At 40.4% G+C, this 25,120-nt stretch overlaps 1 protein-coding gene across 4 annotated transcripts in view; it reads left to right on the top strand.

Annotated features, from left to right (window-relative positions):
• Ctnna2 (catenin alpha 2) overlaps positions 1-25,120 on the top strand; it is a 1,132,589-nt gene that overhangs the window by 918,447 nt on the left and 189,022 nt on the right. The window lies entirely within an intron of this gene.

The raw sequence follows: 25,120 nt of genomic DNA, 5'->3' as shown, positions 1-25,120 counted from the left end.
GGTTTACAGGTGAATGTCACCACAACATGCTTTTTCACAGATGTTGGGGACCTAAACTCAGGTCCTCATGCTTACACAGCAAGCACTTAACCCAGTGAGCAATCTCTCCAAGCCTTCTTTCCTTCTTTTTACTCTAATTTATTCCCCCTTCATCTGTATTTCATTTTCAATTAAAGCCAATTCCTGCCACATATTAGTCATCTTCATCTGGTGGTGATCTCCATAGGCTCTCAGAACATTGTCCTTCTTTTCTCAAATATTGGTGATTTTTGTTTGTGTATTGTTTCTAGACTGTTCCATTGGCTTCCATACCAGTAGAAGCATACATAAGAACTCAAAACTTAAATGCAGAAGTACGGAACTTCTTGGTCAGTTTTGTTCTTGTAACAGGAATGACTGTTGACTGCAAAAAACATTATACAATATGGATAGATGACAGGAAGAAACAAACATGAGATCTTTGCAGTCCTTCTGTATTCCTTCCTTAGAATTGTCTCTGCCTTCCTTCTGTCTCTGTTGTTTCCAAAGAACTTTCCAAACTTAAAGTGCTTTTTATGCATCCTCCTCTTGGCACATTTTAAAATAGAGCCTTTGAATGTACGCTGTGAAACAGGAGCATTGGCGATTTTAAAGTAACTCTGTACCTTTGAATTCTAAACTCAGATTTAGAACTTTTGACATTAGAATGACTGGGGTTTGTTTAATGATAAATGAGGGTTCTGAATCTTGGAGAGGTTAAAGAACATGCTCTAATGTGGAACTAGTTAGTGATAGACCTAAATATAAAATTTAGCCTCACTGAAATCTAGAGCCCATGTGCCACTGTGTGGTGCCTGTGGTATGAGCCAAGTGCATGGCTGTGGGTTTGACAAAGATGTTTCTGAAAGTATGAAGAATTGTGTCTACAGGAGAATTGCATCTATGAGAGCTGCCTATATTCTTAGCATGATCAAAAAATTCAAGTACCGTTGAATTTCCCGGGAACTTTGGAGGAAAGTCCATTGTTGAGTATGTGTACCATGTTATGTTTTATCTTCCTTTAGTACAAAGCTGTGATGTTTGAAATGTACAAAGATATTAGTCATAGGTAGGATATTGTCCAATATATCAAAAGCTTTGACTTACAGACAACAAGTTTTTAAGGTATTCACTGATAATTCACAGAATTAAATTCTCTCAGGATTACATTTCTGGTGTGTGTGTGTGTGTGTGTGTGTGTGTGTGTGTGTGTGTGTGTGTCTATGTACATGTCTATATTGTTTCCACATGAATCCGTGGATGGGTATGTACTTGTTTGTGTATACATTTTTGAGACAGAGTCTGTCATCTATCACTGAACTTGGGGCTTACCCAGAGAGAGACTACATTGGCTGGCCAGCAAGTCATGGAGATTTTTCTCTTTCTATCTCTACAGTACTGTGATTATGAGTATATAGGCACCACCTAGGTTTAATGTATGTCTGGGGATGAACTCATGTACTCATGGTTATGCAGCAAGCACTTTATCAACTGAACTGCCCCCTCACCAACCACACACACCTGTTTCTTTAGGTGATAATAAAGTTACAGGATTAAAGATCTTTATGTTATGTTAGATATAGCATGCAAATTTTCTAGTTATATCAGCAATCGTGTTTATTTATTTAATCTATTAACGTCTTAAAAAAACTAGTGTTGTGGCCCACAGTTTAAGGCATCAATCATGGTTTAACCCAGTGAGGCTTTGTGTGGTGTGAATATCCAATATAAGGCTAGAGGACTAAGCTATGATGCACTGGCAAGCCTAACCTGTTGTCATTTAGCCCAGGGAACAAAAGGAATTTGTCCATTTTTCCAAAGACTGCTGCCCTCGTTCCCGTGTGTGTGTGTGTGTGTGTGTGTGTGTGTGTGTGTGTGTGTGTGTGTGTGTGTGTGTACAGGTCAGAGGACAAACTGTGGGAGGTAGTTCTTTCCTTTGCCTCAGGATCAAACTCATGTGGTCCAGCCTAGCAGCAAAAACATTGCCTGCAGAATCATCTTGCTGACTTTCAAGGAATGCTCTGGTAATTATCCTTGTGGGAGTTACCACCTCACTCATTCTTTAAGGTAACCAGTGATTTTCCTATGGGTCCTCACTTAAAAAATTAGAATATCATACCTACTTTTTGCAAAACCATTGGAAGACCCTTTGTCAGATATGTGCTTGTATCCCCAAGTTTTCAGGGTAGACAGTCTTAAAAGATAGAGGTTCTCTGTGCAATCAAAGGCTTCTAAGGGCACACATGGTGGCAGATCTATATTAGTTTATGTTTTATGGTGATTAAAATTTGATATAGTGCAGGAAAATCAATAGAATTACAGGGTTGTGTGGTAATTTGCAACAAGAGAACTTGAGAGGAGTATTTATATTTCTGTTCTATAGTCTTTTTGTCTAATTAAAGCCACTTGACCATTAAAGTGTCAATGTTACGACAAGAAAAAGCATTTTACCTTTTCTATTTGGAGAGAAATATATTCACCCTATTGAAATCTCTCTGGAAATATTTGGAGAATTGTCTTTTCTTTCCTTACCATATTCTGCTGTTCCACTGTAAGGAAGTGGCCTGTCTTGTGACACTAACCCATGGCCTCATGGTTACTGTTGCTGCCATGTTCTCATTCAGTGCATTTGAATCCATGTCTTTGGGTAGGATGTAAATAATTCCTGCATGAGGACTTCTGTTTCATACAAGGTCCAACTCTTTGGCTTAGGACTCACAATCTGGAGACTATGGAAATGTTTTTAATAATTTTCTTTGTTTTTCTGTTTGGTTTCATGTAGCCCAAGCTGGCCTTGAACTTGATAAGTAGCTGAGTAGAATCTTGAGTTTCTGATCCTCCTGTTTGTTCCTGAGTGCTGTGATTGCAAGCTTGCTGAAAAATGGTTATTATATGTGCTGTTATGGATATAACCCAAGGCTTTGCACATGGTAGGCAAACACTCTATAAGCTGAGCAACATCCCTAACCCCCTTAGTAATAGTTCAGTTAAAATTTGCCTCAGTTTTTCAGACAAGGGAAAATCTGAGTGCATGTATTAGTGAATAAAAAAATTAGCCCATGTCAGAAGATTACCAATCAAGAGTCATGCATTATATATTTTTGAATGCTGATGCTTAGGATTTTATTTCTCTCAAAATACATAATGACTAGCATCAGTGGGATCAGTTTCTCAGCCCTAAATTTAATTTTAAATGCAAGAAAGAAGATTTTCATGTATATTTATATCATTCATGGCTAGGTTAGGATTAACATAAGCTTAAATAGAATGGCAAAATAATAATTGGATTTCCATCATAAACAAAATCCCCCAAGATCCAGAACGTGAGAATAGTTATATATTAAATCACACTCAGTATGTGGATAATTATATCATTATGTAAGTTGTATTTGCTACTGATTATAAACTACCTTGGCATAACACCAGATACATAGCAACCCTACTATTGGATATCACAAATGACAATATTTTCATCTTACACATGAGATAACTGAAGGTTAGTTGCCACACAGCCACTCATACTGTAATCGGGACTCATAGCTATGTTCATTTAAGTTCATTTAAGTCTTAAGTCATAACCAACCACTGTGATATATTGGAGATGAGGCCATCCTTTATTTAGTCAATTATAGTCACTATATCACCTATTTGGCAAGCACTCTGCTAGGTCTTGTAAACCCCAGTGAGTGAGCTGAACTCCTGGAATCCAGATGCAGAGATGGTAGAGTGATGATTAAAGGGGTTAAGACTAGGCTGGAGAAACCCACAGAGACAGGTGATCTGAATAAGGGGGAGCTCATGGACCCCAGACTGATAGCTGGAAAACCAGCATAAGATTTATCCAGACCCCCTGAACATGGGTATTAGTTAGGAGGCCTGGCCAATCTATGGGGTCTCTGGTAGTGGATCACTATTTATCCCTAGTACACAAATGCACTTTGGGAGCCCATTCCACATAGAGGGATACTCTCTCAGTCTAGACAAATGGGGGAGGGCTTGGGCCTTACACCAAATGACATGACAGACTTTGAAGATCATCTATGGAAGGCCTCACCCTTCCTGGTGAGCAGAAAGGGAATGGCATAGAGGTTAGTGGGGTGGGGTAGGGGAGGAGGGAAGGGAGAGGGAACTTGGATTGACCTGTAAAACAAGCTTGCTTCTAATTTAAATAAGAAAATAAAAATATAACGTTTAAGAGCAAAAACCCAGCGAGTAGAATGGACGTGATCTTTGCTTTTGATGTACTTAGAGCCATATGATTGTATTCTGGTCAGCCATGTGTCCAATGGTACATAAAATGCCATCTATCACCCCAATCAGTCAGGTCTCATGGGGCTGCCTTCCAGAAGAGGTGAGATTCTCTAGGCAGCTCTTAGCATTGTAACCTCTTGGGCAAAACTGAATACACACTGAACTCTCAATTTGTTCTAATATCCCAACAAGGACATGTCATGCACAGAGAAGTGTGTCCTCCATGTGGGGTGCTTTGGAGAAGAAAGTTGTAGGCAAGTGTCAAGTATTCATATCATCAAGTGCAATCATAGCAAATGTGTATTGGCATGGAAGAGATTTGGATTCATCTGTGGGTATAGTAGTTAATTACCCTAATAACTTGGTGTCCTTGGGGTATGATAAGAGTCTGTTTTTGAAAAATTTGAAATATATTCTAAGGTCTGGCAAACCCATCCGATTTCTTGTAAATGTGTGACATAGAATTAAGCAGAACTATCAGAATGAAAGTGAAAGGATGGAGAGGGTCCTGAGACAGATAGATGAAGCTTTTGTTCCAACTGAGAGCCTAAGACCTTCGAGAATGACAGAAATGTGCAGGCAGCCACACCCAATGAACATCTGGAAGGATATTGTCTCCTGATTTCCATAGGCACTTCATGAGCTAAAGGTATAGTACCAAACATGGAAGCCTCAAGTGGCTTTCCCTGATAGTACTTCAGTGGAACTCTTGTCTAATGGGTCCTAGCTTAGGAGCTTAGGAAATTTGTAGTATGGAGTAAGCTGAACACAAGTTATTATTGGCTGAATCGGTTTGCAGGGCTGATGGCTACTTATTATAGTGATGAGATCTTTTGTCTTTGCTCCTCAGACAAGATATGGAGAAGTGTTGTCATAAATGTCCAACTGAGAATGGAATGTCTGGTTTATCAATGCAAGCATTACAATGACAACAGTCAGTGCACGCAATCTAGTGTGGTGTAGTCATATCAGTCATAGGCTTCAGATGGAGCTTCATATGAAATGAGTTTACTACGTGTGGACTGTGCTCCAATGAGAAAGAGTGTACATTCATGTTCATGTGTGTGTGGGTATATGTGGGTGGCTACATGTGCATGTGGAGGCCATAGAACAACTTCAAGTACCATTTTCCAGATACCATCTTCCTTTTTAATTTTTAGACATGCTCTTTCTCTGGTCTGCAGTGCACCAAGAAGGCAAGAGTGACAGGTTACAGACCATCGTCCCCCCTCCCCCCAGGGATCTGCCTAACTTCTCAGCACTGGAATTAAAAGAGTACACTACCAAAACTGGATTTTTGTATTTTGTATATAAATTTCTGTATATATGTATGTAGGTAGGTAGGTATGTGTGTAGATATGTCTGAAGTGTATGAGTAAGTTGTACATGTGCCATGCCAGGGGAGTAGAGGCCAGAGGGCCTCTCTGAGAATCTGCTCTTTCCTTCCACATAGTTGAGGCAGTCTCCCTTGTGTTTTGTTGCTGAGATATGTACATCATGATTATCAATTCTCATATACCTGCTTCCTACCTCTCTGTAGGAGTTGTGGGATTATAGGCAAGAGCCACCTGATCTTGATATTTTTTTATTTTATTTTTTTTAATTTTATTTTCCAGTTTAAATTTAGATAAGAATCAAGGTTGCTTCACAAGTCAGTTCCAGGTCCCTCTCCCATTCCCTCCCTTCCTCCCGTGCCCCCCCCCCGTTATCCCCTCATTTCTCCAGGGAGGGTGAGGCCCTCCATGGGGATGTCCATAGTGTGTAATTTCATATAGGGCAGGGCCTAGACCCTTTCCCAAGAGTTCAGGGTGAGAGTGCACCTCACATTGTTCTATTGGAGTCCAAAGTCCGTGTGTATACTTGGGATATTTTTAAAGGTGGATTGGAGTGAGGATCACACTTAGGTAAACAGGCTTAGAGTGTTTTCATCTGCTGAGCCATCTCTCTGTTTCTACATCCAAGTTTTTCTTTTTTTAAACATGGTTTCTGAGGTAGAGAATTCAGGCCCTCTTGCTTTTATGACAAGCACTGTGACTACTGACCTATCTGCCTAGCACCTTAACATTTTATAAGGCCCACGGAGACAGTTTAAAGAAAATGAGACCCAACAGAAAAGCAAAGCAGAAGACAGAAATCGCCACAATGCTAGCAATGAGCAGAAACAGGAAAGACCACAGAATGTGTTTCTGTTTTGGGGATTGTAAGGTCTGGCCAAACAAAAGTCATGCTAGAAATGAGTGCAGAGAGGCTCACATAGCATAAAGCTGTTTTGTCCTGAATGATTTGACACTTTGAGTTGATTGTAAACCTCTATTTACTGCCCCCCTATATTTTGCTTGATGGCAATTGCCCCCGAATATCAAATTTCTGTGTCATCAATACATACCCATTCAGTGGGTACAGCTGCCAGTCCTCACATCTCCTGTAGGAGCTCCCCTTCACTTGGAAAAGTAAAGTGATTTCAATCATTTAGAAACTAGCTGTATATTTGTCAAAGCTCTGACTCACATTAGCATGCTATGAGATAAACTAGACATGGCAAAGAGAGAGAAAGCAAAACACACCAGAGCCCCCATTCCAATTAGCGAGGGAGGCTGGGGAAGAACAAAGGGAAGCCACATAGCTGGCTAGTATTTGTGCTAATTGTTCTTTATCTTCAAATATTGCCATTGATTAGGTTGAGTATCTTTATCCAAGTCTGAGGGGATCCAATGAGAGGGAGGGGGCTAACAGGATCGTTATAGAAAGATTTCCACTAGTGTAAGAAGAGCATGCCTTTGAAGGGAGAAGGAACTCGACTGGAAGGCTCAATAAGGTAGCACAATGAGGTTCTACCAAGGTGAGCTGGGACCAGGATGCCAGGAGGGACTTGAGCATCCCAAAGCACTTTTGCAGAATGGGAAAATGATAGCCCCTGCTCTTCAGTGTTTTTTGCACATCAAAAAAGAAAACATATGCCTGGTCCTTGGCAAAACAATCATAAAATATAATATTATTAATCATGAGCACATTTGTATCACCAGACATAGCCAAATCTTAAAGGTATCCCTTTACTTATCTACTTACTTATTTTTGAGATAGGGTCTCCTATAATGCAGGCTAGCCCCACATTTTCTATGTGTTAAAATATGATCCAGAATTCTTGATACTCCTCTTGAACCTCTGGAGTGCTGGGTTATAGATATAAGATGCTATGAATGGTTTTCATCCAGTACTGAGGACCCAATCCAGGACCTTGTGCATGCTGGACAAACTCTCTACTAATTGAGCTACAAAGATCAGCCATGTAATTAAATTAATTTTATTATTTTTAAAATTTTATTTCATTCCATTTTTGAAGTTAAGCATTTGGACTCTGTGGTTCAGCCAGGGCAGGCAGAAGACTGATGGGCAGAGTTCCCAGAGGCTGAGTCTGGGCAGTCACTGTGAGCTCCGGGGCCGGCTTCAGAGTTCTGTAGGGCACGGTGCAGAACACTTAGTCTCCAGGTCTCCATCTGTAGCCTGTCACATGGTGTGTTGAGCTGACACATGGCACAGGGCCAGCCCTGGGCATTTGATCATTGTCAGCCTCCCTGTACAGTCTGCCCTAGTCCAGATTGGCAGTCAGAGTGGCAAACAGTGCTCTCTTTCTGATGATGGCCTAACCCTGCAAAGTCCCAGAGCCAAAGGTCAGAATGGAAACAAGGATGCTGTGAAATCAAATCAGAGGGTCAGAAGCTCATGCCCTCTTTTCACAGCTGAGGAGCTGGAGGCTCCCGGAAGGGGTAGGGGATGATGTGCGGGGGTCTATTTCTCACAGGAACAGCAGGAGGTAGATGAGAAATTGAGTCCTCTTCTTCCCAATTAGTGATTGCTTTGTTTCAGCTTACTGGATGTCAGGCCTGACAAATGAATGGCGAGCAGATCTGTTAGGTAGGGTGGAGGCCTGGCAGATGAATGGCAAGCCTACTAGGTGAGGTGGTGAGATGGCAGGAGTTTACGAAGCAGCCTTTTAGAAAGTGTAGATGAAATCGACTCTGAAATGGCATAGTCAGGATGCCTGTGGCCAAAAGGAGAGCTACTCATATTAATGGGAGTGAGGCCATTCAGAAGAGATCATAAGGAATACAGGAAGAAAAAAGGTTGCCCACTTGGTAACTACACAATTGCATGGGCTTGTGTAATGAGCGCGTCCCACAGGATGGCTAGGAAAAACTTTGTGCAATAAGTGCACAGGGAGAGGGAAAGAAATTTAGTGAGAATGTCTGTTTGCTCAGAGAAGAACTTGGGACCAACATCAGGATATCCGGGAAAGGATGGATGTCTCCGTGAAGCTGCATGTCAGTGGATATGTGTGTTTCATGTCCCAGGCCACCTGACCTATCATTCCTTTTAGTTCCTGTCATGTTTTCGTGGAGAGAACTGTGTTTTCACAGATTTTTGGTTTTTTGTTGTTGTTGTTCGCATAGTGGAGGAAGCAATAACGGGTAATTTACTCTAAGATGGTGGTGACTGACACCTGCTGCTGGGTTGTCTTCAAGCTTTAGAGTGAGATTGAATGGGAAGATCTTCATTTATCACTGCGCAATGAAGCTTGAGGCCCGATGCCAGATAAGGGAGGAAGTCTGTGGCTAGATACAGAGTATGCTGCAAATTTTGCTTCAGGTACACTCATGCCTTTTATTACCAAGGACTTGTGAGGCCCAGAGTGATTATGTGACCTGAGAAAGATGACAAGAGAAGTTTGGAGGAGGAACTCAGTCCCCAGCTCATAAAATTCTTATTCCCCTCTTACTCTGCACACATGAAGTGAATAACAATTCTGATATCTAGGGGGCATATGTGAACACTAATACTTTAGTTCCCAGTCCCACACCTCCAGGATCATGTCTGCATGAACTTGGTGTGAGCTCCTAGTCCTTACTATTAGGCCAGAGCCGGCCACTTGAGCCATCATCTAGATGAAGCATCTAGGTTTTATACTGGTGTATCCTCTGTAGTAAGTCATTCAGTTTCCTTGGAAGCCTGGCCTTTCTACATAGCAATGTCTCCTCTGTATATAGGATGGCCTGGTACGGTTGTGCATTCTGTAGCATTTCTATTGCCACCCAGGGTTTTGTCATTAGTGCTTCAGTCTCCATTGTCTCAGTATAAATGAAGTAAAGTTAGGCTTGCTCTTGAGATAGGTAGAAGAGGCTTGGATACATTGATCACAGCTGCTAAGTGCTGTGTTTTAAGGAACCTGGTTATATCTGTCAGTCACTACTATGAAACTGTGTTTTGACAACTCAGATATTTATAAGTGATTAGGGACAGCAAGTATGGGGCTTGAGAGACAGCTTAGAAGGTAGGTCTTATAGAGGACATAGCTTCAGTTCTCAACACCCTTATGTGGCACTCACAACCACCTGTAAGTCTGGTCCAGGCTATTCGTTACCACTAACCTGCATGGGTACCTGCACTCCATGTACCTAAACACATGCACACACGTATGCACACATGCAAATAAAAATAAAAATAGTAATAAAAATAATTTTTTAAGGAAAAATCAATACAACAAGTATTTGAGAGTACCACTTTTGAAACTCTATGAAGTAACAGGGAGTCAGTGAATTGTAGCTGGCTGTCTTTTGACAGGACACTTAAACACTTGAAAGTCTCAGTTATAAAATAAGAGAGTTAGTCTTATTAGATATTTGAGGACAATTGATGAGAAAGCATGTGTGCAAACCTGTGTTCTTAAAGCTCTGTACTGGCACATAGAAAATATGCACAGCATATCCTATAACATCTGTATTACATATACTGGGAAAATGGCAAACTCCTACATGTGATGCACTGTATTTACCTCTGGAATTCCCTCTTCAAACTCTGTCTCTTTCAACCCAGAACATAGTAGGCTTAAGTTACTGATCGATAGAGGACATCAGTCTTTTTTTAATTTAAATTTAAATTAGAAACAAGGTTGCTTCACATGTCAGTTCCAGGTCCCTCTCCATTTCCCTCCCCTCATCCCGTGCCCTCCCACCAACCCCCCCCAATATCCCCTCATTTCCCCAGGGAGGGTGAGGCCCTCCATGGGGGTGTCCATAGTCTGTCATTTCATCCAGGGCAGGTCCTAGACCCTCCCCTAAGTGTTCAGTGTGAGAGTGCATCTCTCATTGTTGGATGGGAGTCCAAAGTCCATTTGTATACTCGGGATAAATACAGATCTACTGCCCAAGGCTCAATAGATTACCTAGGCCTTCTCACTGACACCCACATTCAGGGGGTCTTGATCAGTCCCATGCTGGATTCCCAGGCATCAGTCTGGGATTCAAGAGCTAACCCTTGTCAGGTCAGCTGTTTCTGGGGGTTAAACCAGCCCAAGGGCATCAGTCTTTTAAAACCAGTTTATGGTCGGGCGTTCGTGGTGCATGCCTTTAATCCCAGCACTTGGGAGGCAGAGGCAGAGACAGGCGGATCTCTGTGAGTTCGAGGCCATCCTGGTCTACAGAGTGAGTTCCAGGACAGTCTCCAAAACAATACAGAGAAACCCTGTTTTGAAAAACCAAAAAATAAAATAATAATAAAATAAATAAATAAATAACCTGTTTGTGGTGAAACTCTTTATTTTATTTCTTTCACAGAGTTTACTGTTATTCTGCTCCCTTGTCCCTTTGCTTGGTCTTTCTGCTTTTTTGGGTTTTGTTGATTTCTTTTGTTTAAAATTCAGATGACTCCCAAACTTCTTGCTTCCTAAAGATGAGTAGTGTTCCAGTGTTGAAAATGTAAGGAGAAAAATGGGTTTCTGTAACCTTGGATACTTCCTTCAAGAGTTGGATTTGGAATACTGAGGAGGAGGGAGAGGAGAAACAGCTGTATGTTCATCTCTCCTGAGTAAGTGCCCAAGGACTTAGTGACAACAGGTTCAGAATGGATGGAATCCATAGAAGTACTTAACCACCCAAAATTCAGATGATACACTATCACAGTTAAGGCTTCTGGGGCTGGTAGAGTGCTTGCCTAGTGTGCACGAAGCCATAGGCTTGATACACAGCACCTCACATCCTGGATGTGCTATTATGTGAACACAATCCCAGTACATGGGAGGAGGATTAGAAGTTCAAAGTCATCTTTGGTTACAGAGTGAGTTCGTGGCCAGTTTAAGATAGTTGAGATCTCATTATTTTAGTGAGTGGGCAAAGTTTCCAAGAAAAATATAAAACAATGTAGCATAATTCTATAACCTAGAAGCTACATCTGTAAGATGATTTGGGTGTTTGGCTTTTGCATAATAAAAAAGACTGCAAACTTAACTGTTCATGTCCATGTCTGGCTGCAGCATTAGGAAGCCTCATGGGTCCTGCTGAACATTGGAATTTAACTAAGTCATTGAAAAAAGAAATGTTTCAACATTTTTCTTAGGATATTAGGGTTAGGACAGTTGATAAGTTACCTCTGGCAGAACAAGGAAATTACCTAAAAAACAGATCTTTCAGTTACTTGCATTGGGCTATATTTTGTGGCTGATAATGGCGAGTATCTATTAATCAGGTGTGAATGATGAAAATCCCATACAGTTATAGTTAGTGGAGTTAGAAGTTTAGAATGTAGTAGGTTGTCCTACTATGTATACACTTATTCAATATATTTTCAAGATGCTAGAGTGAAAGAAGATATTAATTTATGTTAAAAGGAACAAGGTTCGTTAGAATCATCAGGCTGCTGTTATGCCTATAAAACACATTGTACACCCATGTTTGGTTTGCTGGAAGTGTGGAGTCAGTAGACACAGGTTTCTGCTTCGTTTTGCAAGCTTTCTTCCAAACCTGGAGAAATCCTTCCTCTGTATTGCCCAGAGAAAACCCTTTCTGCAGCAGACTTCTGGAGCTGTGTCTCCTCTGTTTGGAAAGTATCTTGAGATGCACCCTGATCTCCTGCACCCAAAGCCCTAATCTTCTTCACAGCTTGGGTAACAGGTAGTTCGATGTCTGTCTATCCAAAGTTTGCAATAGAATGATGTAGAAGCTCACGAACATTACCTACTCTAATAGGTGTTTGGTGTTGACAGTGACAAGTCTTGGAACATTTTGTTATTTAGATATTTCTGTAGCCTGAGACCACACACACAGGATTTGATGGAAACGATCTTTAAGTTCATAAGGGCCACAGACCACTTTCTCACTTGATTCAATTAAATAAGATATTCAAATCTGAGCTGTTAGAAGTGTGCTTTTTTTTAAACCCAATAAATGGGGGGTGTTGTTTTCCTTGTTTGTATTAAGGGACTCCAACAGAGAAATCTGAGCCTAACAGTCCTTCTTGGGTAGAGTACACTGACTTTTTTTTGCCACCTCCTGTTGATTCTTTACAGAATGTTATTTGATTTTCTTATACAAGGACACACATCACTGTAGCTTGACAAGGTGGTCGGCTAGCATGTGAGAGCTTGTTGGACAGACCTGTTTCCCTGGTTGCATCGCAGGCTGTATAAGCCATTTGAGGTAGATCAGGACTCTAAAAGGATTTCCTTTTTCATTGTGAAATACCTGATGTTTCAGCCATTTATGAAAATACTAGGGTTCTGAAAAATAAGTTTTACTCCCTCCTTGCAGCTGAATCAAGCCAATTAAGACTATGTATAGGTCAGAAGTGACCCTGTTAAGAAGGATACTTTAATTTTTCATAATTTTTCCTCAGAAGAAAAAAATGCTTTTGTGCAACAGTGCTCTTAGGAAACTACTGTCAACCCGAATTCTCCCTCTGGTTGGAAATGTAGAAACCGACATATGTTGTCCCTAATCTTGAGTGACAGCCATTTAGCCAGCAGACATTTGCATGGTCTTTGGAGAATTACTGTGCACTTTCAACATGCCTGAATCCTTTATATGCATACTCACAGCGCTTTTTAGATCTTGCTACGAGATGTCCTGGAGAAAAAGAGCTGTGACACCCAGAGAACAGTTTCACAAGCAGAATGTGGCTTGAATTGAAGCTGGAGCAGGAGAGAAGCAGTTGGCCAACATAGTCTTCTGTACACTGTAATGAAATCAGAATCTCTGTCTGTCTCTCTACTTCCCATGTCATCATCCCTCCTCCTTCCCTCTCTCATTGTCCCCTGCCTTCCTTTTTTCTTCTCCTCCTTCCAAGTCAACCCTTTTCATTTGCAATGACTCAGTTGTCATCAGTTGTACTGATTTGAAGAACTGGGGAAATACTTATCACATATTTTATTTCACACATACATGTATGCACGCGCGCGCGCGTGCACACACACACACACACACACACTAAACTACAGATATTCTTTATTGATTTGTAACTTGCTTATCTAAATGAACTGACCTTGTGCCTTCCAAGGGCATTAGATGTGTCTCAGTGGGAGGGCATTTATCTAGCATCATGAGAGAAAGAGAGTATATCTCATGGATATCTTTCATATCCATATTCTAGACAATTGTGGGATATATCTCAAACTCAGTGACTTGCAAACTGGGGAATTCACCATAGTTACTTAGAAAATTTGTTAAAATGCAGATCACTGCAGCTGGAGAGATATCCAGTGGTTAAGGGCATGCGCTGCTCTTGAAGATTACCCTAGGTTGGATCTCAGCACCCTAGTCAGACTTTGCATGACTTCTTATAATTCCATCTTCTGGGGATCTGAACCCCTCTTCTGGCTTCCACTAGTAGACTTTTCCATCCCTACCTCCACAACACAGATAATTACAAAAGAAAAATAAATAAAATCTAAGTACTGGATGTCATCCCCAATATCTGATTTTTTAGTAGAGTAGGGCACAAGAGGTTTCATGTCTAACACATTCTGAGAAAATATAGACATTATTATTCAAGGGGCCAAGGGACATAGTTTGAGAAAAACTTTATCTCATTCATCTTGATTTAGATAATAAGAACCTTTAACAAACGAGTCATGATTTTTTTTAAAATAGTACACTCTATTGTTGATATTCACACAATTACTTTTTACTTTACTGAACCTTAGTCTCCTGACACCTCTAGGTCCATAGGTGCCATTCCTTATAAAATACACTAGTAACAAAAAAACCTGATGAATCAGTTTAAAAAGAAGCTACATGCTCTTGAACTGGTCACCACTCATCTCTATTGATGAGATTGCTCACTCTCCATCTTTGGGGGAAGTCATATCATCATGGCTTTACTTCATCAAGAATCCTTTTAGTTTGGAATACTCTTTACCACCCTATCACTTATAGTAATTATTTTTCTACAGATCTCTACTTCAAACTCCCTAACTCTGAGTTATCTTGCTCATGTTATTTGGAATTGAGTCTAATCTCTCCCCTCCACTTCCTCTCTTTGACCACTGTTCCTATTGCATTACTCCCAAATATACTTTGTCTTTACTGTGCTTTAAAAAGCAAAAGAAATACATCTTTCTTTAACAATGCACATGCAACTGTATCTACTTATATGTTTATGCTTGATATAAATGTCTTACTACTATGACCTTTATTCCCTGGTGATTTCCCTTGTGTAGGATCTGGGCATTTTGAACTAAATTGTATCAGAGGAGATATCAGTTTCACTGTCCTGTAGCAGACTTCAGCTAGATTCTATTGCCAGATGATGCTGACAGTTTCTAGAATTCTGTTCTCCCTCAGAACAATGTTGTTTTAGTTAGGTTTTTGTTGCATGATGGGGAGCATGGTGGCATGCAGGCATATGTGGTACTGGCACTAAGAGTTCTGCATCTTGGAGGCAACAGGGGGTTTACTATCAAACTGAGTAAAACATGAGAAAAGAGGTCTCAAATTTCAACCCCATCATGGTGCACTTCCTCCAACAAGGCCACACCTCCTACTAGTGCCAGTTCTTTGGGGGCATTTTTTTCAAACCACCATAAATGTTACCCTCCTCTATTGTGGACATTTGGTAGGTCATGTCCAATATTGTACAGAAGTTCCAGAAGCAGAGCTACAGCAAGAGCAGATTCCATAGATTTTGTTCACAATCTCCCTGGGGATCTGCCTTACAAGAGTGTCATTCTTGCACAATTTAAGATCTGGTGATGTTTTTTATTGCTGTTGAAAGTCAATTAAATCACTTTTATTTGCCAATAAATGTATTTTTGGGATTGGACTTAGATGTCTGAGGACTGAACTCTTTGAGTTAAGCACCTGTCTTAATTTATTATGATAAAGAACTATGATCAACAATAACTTAGGGAGGAAAGGGTTTATTGCCATAACAACTCACAGGTCAAATTTTATCACTGAGGGTAGCAGGAACCCAGAGGCAGGAACTGGAGCAGAAGCTGCAGAGAAATGCTGCTTACTGGCATGCGTAGCCTGCTTTCTTTTACTATCCATTGCCACAGGCCCAAGAGCGGCACCACTCAGTTGTTAGTAAAAGAAATACTATACAGACTTGCTCACAGGAAATCTGGGTAAAGATATTTTCTCAGTTGTCTCCTCAGATAACTCCAGCTTGTGTCAAGTTGACAAACCCCAACCAGCTATTTCCTGGTTATTTCCTAGGTATTTCAAATACAAAATTTCACTGTATAGTGCAAAATACCAGGATATGGGAAGAGGTATATGTTGGTTGTTGAAGAAAGTGAGTCTCAAGCTGAAAAGGGTACTTTTCTATTCCACATGTCTGTGTTAAGATGTAACCCAATAAGATTTGTGCTTTTCTCTTCCATTCTTCAAATTTATTGCTTTTCTTTAGTGCTATTCTGCCTATTGGGAGATTTGTCAGATAAAAATGAAACTTCATGTAGGCTATCATGATTGAGACTGAGGATGGATAAATATTGACACATTTTAATTTTAAAGATATGTTTCTTGACTTGTGATTGTTTGTAGCTAATAACAATTTTCTTTCAACATTTGGGAGCTGTTGTGATCAGGCCAGACACTTGATTTTTCAATCCATGCTTAATTTCTTCATCTTATGCCTATTCTCATTTTTTTCCTTTTCTCCCCCTCCTTGAACAAATTGTTGCATCTATATTTAGCATTAGAATTTACTGTTACCTTTGTTAGTTTTCCTGGTTGAAAACAGAACAATCAAACAAGTAAGCAGAAAAGGCAAGTATCCAGAAACCAGAGTGTTTTGAGTACTGGGATTTGTTATCAGTTCTGTCTCTCTGTGATTGGGTAGAACCCAGGGCTTGACATAGGCCACAGAATACTTTACCACTGAGCTGTACCCCTTCTGTTGCCTCCTTGACATGGAGTCTTAGTGCTGCCTTTGTATAAATTATCTCCATTACCATCTCTGTTCTGTCTTTCTTTTGGCTCATTCAATGACAATGGATTTGAACTTGGCACATTATCTCTTCTTCCAAATACCACCTAACCATAATTGCAGGCCATCTCAGGTTTTCTTATCTTTTTTTTTTCTGTCCGTAGTCTCTGTATATGAACTTCCAGTTAACTTTAGAACCTCCAGAGAGTGCTCCCTCGCTCTGATACTGTATCTCCTATCCCTTCAGGTTCATGTCTTTATTTAGCAGAACAAGGGTGGGAGAAGGCAGAAGAACACAAGTAAAGCAATTCCAAAATGGTCTCCAGCCCAGATATCACTTCCTTTGTCAGAATACTGCTTTGGTCACTTTGGAGCAATGACAGTTTTTCAAATAATGGAGAGTCCTAGTTTAGTTGAGATAGATGATGCGTATCTACTAGCATGGATCCATTAGGCTCTGATTAGATGTGATTTTTCCTTTTCTATAAAGTCATCAAGTCCAATTTCTTTGGAACTTTCAGAGCTGCTTCACTCCTAAGCAGCTTTCAGGAGCCATAGATGGATGCTCTTGACCTGGGACAAAAGGACCATTGAGTTCTGACTCAACTCTATATAGCTCATAATGGAGCTTTCCTAACACGCCATTGCATTTGTTAGATCAGGGATCCTGTGAAACGTCTTCATGTTCTTGTTTTGTAGTCAGTGAATAAAGATCAAAAGAAAAGAGGAAAACCATATTTCTAAAGTACCTTATATTCTTGGCTGCTCCAAGGCTATATGTAAACAGGGAAGCTAGAAGCCTTTGTTTCTCTACCCTCCCAAGGTACCTGGGGTCACTCAATCATGCAACTGTCAATGTGTAGTTCTTATAGTCAGGGGTGCACCTGTATAGCTTCTTCATTGTTCTCTCCTCCTCTTTTCAGCATCCTGTGAACTCGCACATACTCTTCCATTCTTCCTAGCCCCCAGTGCTGGAGATGTCAATTTGTCATGATTCCTGCATCAGAGTTTTTCCTCTCCCCAGCAGCCTCAGAAGTCTTAGGATCTTACCCCAGGAACTGCAGCCTGAACTGTAGGAAAGAATCCTTTTCAACATATTGTACTTTGGAGTATGTACTTTCTGCATTGGGAGGACTTATAAGGACTTGGGCTTATCAGCATAGGTGTACACTTCCTGAGGAAGAGTGGTACTTGGGGTAAAATCATTAGTGTAGAACAGTGATTTAAGGGGAGGCAAGGGTTTCAAGCAATTCCCTGGAGGTCATTCTTGCCCTGAAGATGAAATCTTCTCTACAAAGCTGCCCGTGCTTCAGCTATCATGGGACAAAGGGAAAAGGATGAAGAATTAAAGACAGAAGGACCGGTACCAGAAAGCCCTGTCCTAGTAGGATCAATGATGATGCCTAAGATTCTTGTATCAGCCCTTGATTTGTGTCTTATGTGTTAAGAGAAGCTTTTTCTTTTGTTAGTCGCTTTGGTTTATCCCCCGCCAGCCGCCTAGGCTCTGCCTCATTGCAGTCCCCAAATAAACACACAAGACGCTGTATTAATTATGAAGCTGTTGGCCTTGCTTGTCTCTTACTGGCTAGCTCTGCTTTAAGTAATTACCCCATAATTGTTAATCTAAGTATTTCTCTTACCGGAGAATAGTTCCGGGATCCTACCCATGGCGTTACATCTCGAACTCTCTTGTGTTTCCCCTTCCCAGAGTTCTCCTGGACTCCTAGTCCCTCCTATCTAGGTTTCCTATAGGCTCAACAGTACTTTATTGACAAATGCACAGGACTTCCCCCAACACTTATGCCTCTTTTTCTAATGCCTTCCTTCTGCACTTGTACACCAACTCTACCATGCTGAATCCTCCTACACTGCTTTGTCTGAGACTTTTGCAATTCTATTACTAAGTACCCAGTGATTCCTCTGAACCCGGCACGGTGCTGTTTTGTCTCTGTTTCATATATACATTTATTTATGTATTTATTTATTTACTTTTGGTTTTGTAGACAGGGTTTCTCTGTGTAGCCTTGACTGTCCTGGAACTTACACTGTAGTCCAGGCTGCCCTCAAACTCACAGAGATTCGCATTGCCTCTGTTTCTCAAGTGCTGGGATTAAAGGTGTGTGCCACCACTGCCCGGCTCTGTGTTTTTATTTTATCTTATTTTACTTTTCTCTTTGAGATAGAGTATCAACTCACTTTATAGCCAAGGATGGCCTTGAACTTCTAATCTTTCCAGTTCCACCTCTCAAGAGCTGGACTTGTGGGTTTATGCCACCAGGTCAGCGGCAGACATTTCTTTTAAAGACTTTACAGACATCAGTCAATTTAACCAAAGACAATACTAGCATAAACAATCAGACCAGCAAGGGGAAGAATGGAGAGGTTAGTTAGTCTGTCTTGGCTAGGTTAACCAGGAAGTAAACTGGTATAGTTCTTCAGTGCATTCTTGTCGCAGAGTCCAAGCTCTTGACTGCTTACATCACTACTGTCTCCAATTCCCTGCTGCAGACTACCATATGCACTCACTTTGCCACCTTCATTTTGTTTAAAAGTCATCTACATCTTCATCCAACCTACTCTACTTTAAGGAGAGTGATTTATTTATTTGTTTTTTTATTTATGTTAATTTAAACAATTTTTGTCATATATTTAAATTAGAAATAAGCTTGCTTCACATGTCAGTCCCAGCTCCCTCTCCCTCCTCTCCACACCTGCAACCCCACTAGTCCCTCTCCCTGTGCCCACCCCCCCCACTCAATCCCCACTTCATTCCCCAAGGAGGGCATGATCCTCCATGGGGGAATCTCTGGGGTTTGTCATTTCGTTCTGGGGAGGGCCTTGGCCCTAGCCCAAGTGTCCAGATTGAGAGAACATATCTCATTGTGGGATGGGCACCCAAAGTCCATTTGTGTGCCAGGGATATATACTGAAAGGAGAGTGATTTATTGCTGATTTCGTTTGAACTTTTCTTCCCCCCCACATGCACACTTTGGCTTTCAATGTGAATATTTTAAGCTTTTGAGAATTTCATATTTGAGCTCTTTGTTTATATGATTTCTATTCCTTTCTTTCTCCTGTCAACTCCTCTCATGTCTTCCCTCCCTCAAATTTATGCTTTTGAGTTCATTTAGTGTTGAATATTTCTATATGTGTTTAGAACTGACCACTTGGGATCAGATAACCCATCAGAGGACTCATTCCTGGAAAAGATAGATTCTCCTTTTTTTTAAAAAATAGCAGTCATTAAATGTTGTTATTCATCTAGAAACAGGACCTTGTGAAATTTCCCCATTTATGTTGACATGAACTGATGTATTGTGTTGGTTCAAGAGACTCCCTAAACAATAGAGGGTATTGCCATTTTCCTAGATGGCTTCCTGCATAGTTTGGACACAGGATCTGGAGGCGCTGAGCTGGAGCTGACTTGTAAGGCTCCTTCTTGAGGAGAAGCTCTCTTAGTATCTATGGTACTGTGTAAGCTGCAAAGAGAAAAGCGCAATCAGTAGTTCTTCCCAGAGGCAGTGCCTATGGACCACAACAATTATCAGTGTGGCAAGATATTCCCCAGGGTGCAAAAGTAGGATATGTATCTTGGGGGAAACCAAAAGCCATCTAACTGGACTTAAGGCCTGCTCAGTAGGAAGGAACTAATTCCTAGTACTGTAAGTTTAGCCAGTAACCGATGGCTGGTGAGGTCATGAACCATGGTGGGGTCATGGACCTACTGATGCCACTTTGTAAATCACTATAATTCCCAACTGCATTCTAAATACCGTGGATATCCTTATACCCATAGATAAGTCTAGTCTTAACCCTTTTCAAAGGAGCTTCTTTTTGCAGGAGAGTATTTTCAAAGTAGTTTTGTGTTCTTTATAGTCTCTGCTGTGAATAGTCAAATAAGCTTTCACTAAGCAGTGATTGAATCGGTTCATCTTTTCAGCTCCCCTCATTTACAGCGGCATGCATGTGATAAGCCCATCGTATCAAATAAATATGTATATGTTATGGTAAAGGGGAATGCTGTTAATACAAACACTCTTCTATATTGCTCATCATAATATTTACTGCATTGTCTAAATGAAACAACCATTCAGTCAGTATTTATTGATGTAATTCCATCCTACCGTTTTACAAGTCATAAACCCATTATGAGAGGAAGGCTGGGTGACAGAGGAGTAAATTACCATAGACTAAAGAAATTAACATGTGCTGCCAGGAGCAGGTGTCTGCTGAGGGACTTGGAAAGCCCTGGAGAAGACTGAGGGGAGTCTTCCATTCTTTTCAATCACTGATGGGAAGATTATGGCCAGCTGATACATTTGCAAATCAAGACAGCTTCTCAAGGAAGCTAGTTCCAGGAAAAAATAAAAAGAAAACAAAGGAAAGCCATTCTCACCTCCTGGGAGCCCTCCCTTCTTTGTTTCCTAACTTTTTCCTTTTAAGCAGAAGATTCAAAAAGATGTTAAGCTAAGTAATTTCATTTTTATAATTTAATTTTCATTTTATGGTGCAATTGGGATGAGGTCTTCATTTATTTGTTTAATAATCCCAAGCTTTCACTAATGTCTTTCTGAATTTTATATTCTATTCCAATGTGGCACTCTTTCTTTTTAATATAAAAGCAAAGGCAGCATCCTTCTAGTGTGAAGTAGTAATCTATCTCATGAGGTTGGTTATTCAATGATAGCTTCCAGTCATTCACAAGGCTGCATATTACCTGTCTCCATCTTCTGCATCCTTTTGTATATTTTTCTCCCTTCTTTTCTCTGCTTGCCCTTTTCCTCCAAGAGTATAATAATAAGAAAACAACTTCTTATATGTTCTTCCTCTGTACCTTCTATTGTAATGGCCACATTTCTGTTGTAATATTGATTTGGAAAACCCATTGCATGCCCCTGTATAACGGAAATCTGAATCCTGCTGGAGGGAGTTATTTCATCTTTATTGAGGTGATTTACAGAGAGCTTTCTACTCAAATGAAATGCTCAGAGAGGAAGGGAGGGGACATGCCCTGCAACCAAATCATGCCTGACTCTCAGCCTAAGAACACAGAGATTCTATTATCATCCCAAGCTTGCATTTCTCTCTTCCTTCATTTTCGGAATAAATGACGTGAGTCACTGCACTTTACATTAGGCAGTGTCCACGAACGTGTTTATGAAAGTTACAGGTGACCTTGCAAAGCCTTTTTCTTTCATATGACAAGTAATTTAGAACACATCAAAAAAACCTCTATTTTTATTATGACATTTATGTTAACTTTTGAGATTTCCTGCATGTATATAATATAAATTTGTCCTATTTGCCCCCTTACCCTAAGATCTAATCCCTTATCCTTCTCATAGTCATGTCGTTATTTTATTTAAAACCCACTGAGTCTAATTTGTGCTGCCTGTATAGGAACCATTCATTTGAGTTAAGTCATGACACACCCCTAAAGAAAGATTTCTTTCTCCCAAAGCAGTCCTCAGCTTCCAGTAATCCTTCAAATAGTGGTGGAGGTTTTTGAGTGGCTCCCCTTCTACGACAAAATGTTGACTAACATGATCTTGTACAGGTAACTACAGCTAAAATGAGTTCATAATTTCTAGCCTATTAAGAAGACATAGTTTTACCTTGGTCTTACTCTTCTATTCTTACAGTCTTCCTGTCTCCTCTTCTTTGATGGGGCAATACTTCTCTGAGTATTGAGGGGAAGGGGTGTAGTTTAGATGCCCCATTTGTGGCAAAACACCACACTAACACTCATTCTCTACACTTTGACTGGTTGGGAATTTCTGTATTAACTGCTGTCAACTAAACAAAACATATTCTCTGATGAGGTTCAAGAGCTACACAATCTATGGGTATAGATAGATGAATGTACACCACAGTATGATACTATGCCTAGGGCAGAATAATAATAGTAGGTTAACATCTAAAGCCTTGAAACTCCCTGACCATTGGTTTCTTGGCTGGGTTAACAGAATTATGCACTTTTTTCCTGTGTAGTAGGCCTTAAGTTCATGAAGGAAGTAGCTGGTTACCACTATAACATCCATGGCACAAATGTACTCATGGGCATATCTTGCCCCACCAGTCATATTATTGTGAAAGACTATTGATGATTTTTCTTCCCTAGTAGTCTGCATAGAAATTTCTGGTACTAAAAAAGCCAACCATAAGGGTGGAAATTCTAAGACAGCCTCTTAAATAAATAAAAAAAAGCTGGAGGGGGAATAGCATTTAGTTTTTCTAGAGAAGAAAACATTTTTAAATTTTTATTTATTATTATTGTTTTTACTTTTTTCCCACACAGTGTTTGAAAAACTCTCACTTTAGCTTGTAATGTTCATTTATAGGTAGAGAAAGAGCATTTAACTTATACATGAAAAATGCTCTAGTTCCTACAATATTTGAGTTCAGTTGGTATATTATTTTTATTTGATGCCATCTTGCTTGGCTCTCAGCAGGATTCCCTCAAAGGACTCAATGAAAGTAAGATGATATATTTGGGATTTCCCCATAGCAGGATTTTTTTAAAGATACGAAGTTGAGTATATTTAATAAAGAGGACATAATGCATTATTTTTCTCCTAGCAACTCTCCAACAAATATTTTCTAAGAATGTGTCATCTATGGCCTATACTATTTATATATAATACCATCCTCTAAAAACATGGACAAGAAAGACTAGATGTCATATATGATATAAGCTTACTTTGGGAGCATTATTTGTGACTAGATTTCCATGAAGGATAATCTTGGATGAGTAACAAGGCTCAGCAGGTAAAAATACTTACTACCAAGTATTAGGATCTCAATTTAATTTCTGGGACCCACAGAGTGGAAAAAGATAAGTGAATTCCTCAAGTTGTCCTCTGACCTCCACATACAATTTTCAAGAATCAATTCTCTCATTCTTTGTGGGATTTGGGAATAGAACTCAGGTTGTTAGCTTGGAGGCAAGCACTTTTGTATGCTGAGACATTTCTCTGGCCCTCATCCTGCACTAATGACCAGTTTTTTTGTGTCTCAGAAAAGCCTATGTTGCAATGAGTACGCAGTGCTGTAGTATTAAATAACCAAGGCCATTAGAAGGTGGTGAAACTATGTGGGTAAGGAGTCATGGTATTATAAACAAACACGAGGCGTGTTTGCCCATCCACCATGTGAGGATGTAGCAAAGGAGCCATCACAAAGGAGAGAATAGTTGTCATCCTGTTACCTCCTGTCACCATCTAGGACTAAAAGTCAGGAATAAAGCCTCAGGCAAAGCAGGTACTAACAGGCAACAAACTTAATTACAAATGAAGAAGCACAGAAAGAGGGGGTTGTGGGATGGAGGGCAGGGAAGAGAGACAGAGAAGGGAAGGAGAAAAAGCCCACACAGAGAAAGACTCCTAGTAGAGTGGAGTCAGGACTGGAATCCTTTTTCCCCGGAGGGCTGGGGGTATTTCGTGATTTCCAGTGGCATGAGGCAGGTCAGTTTCCCCTAATTTGGGTTTGGTTAGCTTAAAGAAAGGGGCACCTACAGGCTCACATACCCATTCAAGTATGTTCCCAAACAGTCTTAAATATATCTGGCCAGTACTGCCTTGTCTCTAGGAAAGTGGGTCCTTGCAGTGTAGAAAAAGCCTACCAAGCCTTTATCTCAAGTCAGGAGGGTGAAGTAGAAGCCAGAAAGTTTTCATCTTTATTATGTCTGTAGCCCCGTTTCCTATTTGTCTCCCTGCTAGGGGTTTGTCTAGTTTCTAGTCCCTCATTAAGACCTAGACCTCAGACTTTGAGCCTCTAGATTCTTATGTGTAATGTTTACTTTATATTTCTGCTACTCATATATTCTTTTGTTTTGTTATTGTATCCCTGGTAGAGTCTTTGGCACATATATATTGGGATACATTTATCCAAGTAAATGTTGGCTGCCCCCACAGAAGGATTTTCTCTTTCTCCAATCTCCATTCAATCACACTGTTCATGTAACTCTTTGTAAGAGTTGCCGAAAGGCTGTGGGCTCTTCTTTCGAATAGTCTCTTGGTGTAGTTTCATATTGCTTTTAGGTGTGTGTGTGTGTGTGTGTGTGTGTGTGTGTGTGTGTGTGTGTGTGTGTGTGTGTGTGTTGTGTAAGCTCAGGAAGATACCATCTGTCCTTTTTCTACCATTCTCCACCTTGTTTCCTGGAGTTTGTTGTTTAGCTCAGCTGGAAGCTTGCAAGTCCAAATGATCTTCCTGTTTCTGCTCCTCCCTTGACGTTATAGATGCCTGTGGTAAAATACAGCTTTAAATGGGTGCTGTGGGTGCAAAATCATGTCTTCATGCATGTATATGAAGTGCTACCTCCTCTGAGCAACTTTTCTATACTTACATTCATATTTTGAAGATGGGCTTGGCTTTTAGAACAACCAAGTGTTGTCAGAGGCAAAGTGTCATGAGTAAAATCAAGTGAGCCTAGTGGATTTTTTAAAAGGAGAGTTGAGTTTAATTGGATAATTTTTTCATGATGGAGACACATTCTGATTGGCTAGCCTAGATGACCAGCAAGCCCGAGGGACCCTCCTATCTTCCCCCAATCCAGTGCTAGTTTTAAAAGCATGCCACTGTGCCCACTTTTATGTGGGTACTGGGATAAAAATTCAGATCTTCATGCTTGCATGGCAAGAATGTTACCCACTGA

This window comes from Mesocricetus auratus, unplaced genomic scaffold, assembly GCF_017639785.1.
Source record: "Mesocricetus auratus isolate SY011 unplaced genomic scaffold, BCM_Maur_2.0 Super-Scaffold_100676, whole genome shotgun sequence".
In the NCBI taxonomy this organism is placed as follows: Eukaryota; Metazoa; Chordata; class Mammalia; order Rodentia; family Cricetidae; genus Mesocricetus; species Mesocricetus auratus.
The sequence above is the reverse complement of the archived record's forward strand: the minus strand, read 5'-3'. Positions and strand labels throughout refer to the sequence as shown.